The sequence below is a fragment of the Myotis davidii genome, unplaced genomic scaffold (assembly GCF_000327345.1).
Source record: "Myotis davidii unplaced genomic scaffold, ASM32734v1 scaffold695, whole genome shotgun sequence".
In the NCBI taxonomy this organism is placed as follows: domain Eukaryota; kingdom Metazoa; phylum Chordata; class Mammalia; order Chiroptera; family Vespertilionidae; genus Myotis; species Myotis davidii.
In genome coordinates, this window is record NW_006286476.1 from 603,662 (window position 1) to 605,112 (window position 1,451).

Genomic DNA, 1,451 nt, shown 5'->3' on the forward strand with positions numbered 1-1,451 from the left:
GACTTTTCTATAATTCTCTCCTGTTAGTTCTTATTTTGCCTTTAAAGATTATTTTACTATTTCACGTAGAGTTAATGATTCTTATTTTTTTTTAGTTTGTTTCAGAATTGTAATGATTATATGTTCATGAGAATTAAAAGAATAGTGCCTGGAATACACTGGCATTTAATAACTAATAGGTCTTGTTATTTCACCATTATAATCGACTTATTAACTTTGTGATATGTATCAGGGTGCCATAGATTTTATTTCACCCAATTCTTTGACTATCGGCTTTTGCCAGCTATTGTTCTCAGTGGTGGGAACTACAGAAATGAACATGACTGAAGAGGTCCCTGCTCCCACAGAGTTGATATCATTATCTGATATGTGTATTAATAATGTTTCTAGGTTTTAATTTTTATTAGATCCTTTTAGAGTGTTTTAATATATCATTGACTAGGTTGTCATTGTTACAGCTTCATAGAGGATTTATCCTTTTCACTATGTTTTGCCCCTAACAGCTCTTTCAAGCATTTGATTGGAGGATTGGAGGATGTTTCTAATAAGGCATATGAGGATGCAGAAGCTAAAGCAAAGTAAGTGACATTGTTCCCTACTTTGGCCTTAATCTTGATTTAAAAAGTGATTTTGAGTAGAAATAAGATAAAATGTTTGGTTGGACTTAACCAAGTCCATCACTCTGACGGGAAGAAACGACGTAAGAAGAAAGAGAAGCAAACCATTCAAGGTAATTACTACATAGTATTCTTACTTTTGTATGGAATATTATCTCAACAAAGAAAATGGTTAGTTTAAAATTCAACATAAAAAATTGAGTGTAAACACATTATTTCTCCCACTGAAAATGCTTTCTGAATGAATGGTTGTTGTGTTCAATAGTTGTTTGTGGAATTGTATGAAAAATAATAAGGCTGGAAAATATTTTCCTGAGTGAATACATCATCGCTTTGCATTGAACTTGGGTGGCACTATTTTCAGAATGTTATGAGGGTAGTACATATCTCATTATTTTTCATTTTTGTAAAACAAAATACAATTTTCTCTACTAGAATAACTTGCTTTAAGACACAGATTTTTTTTTTTACAAATATTTGAAGTAATTTCACCTTGGCTTTTTCTGCAAAAATTATAGGTTACTTTTTAAAAATTGTGATCTGTATAATCTTTCCCTCTTTCCTGTGATGAAGTAATTTGAGTAAATATAATTTTGTATTTGATATCATACAGGAAACCTGAAAGATTAAGTCAACAAAATGTATCAGTAAATAGATAGTTCAGGGGCAGAATTTGATTAGTTGGTTTTGTGATAACCTAAAACCAAAAGAAATAAAATATTTTTTGTCTTGATAATATCTGAAGATGAAAAAAATTGGTCTAGTTCTAAAAAAAAGTCAAAGGTTGTGTTTTTTTTTTAACTTAAAGTATTCTTTGATCTACTTCTCTTTCCC

The 1,451-nt window shown here is 30.1% G+C and overlaps 1 protein-coding gene across 1 annotated transcript in view; it reads left to right on the forward strand.

Annotated features, from left to right (window-relative positions):
• The first annotated feature begins 509 nt into the window (after positions 1-509).
• The window catches only part of LOC102759840 (cGMP-dependent protein kinase 1), a 134,567-nt gene continuing 133,625 nt past the window's right edge, over positions 510-1,451 (forward strand). Inside the window, exon 1 of the mRNA XM_015560155.1 lies at positions 510-578. The gene's annotated coding sequence lies outside the window, so the exon portion shown is untranslated. The remainder of the gene's footprint in view (positions 579-1,451) is intronic.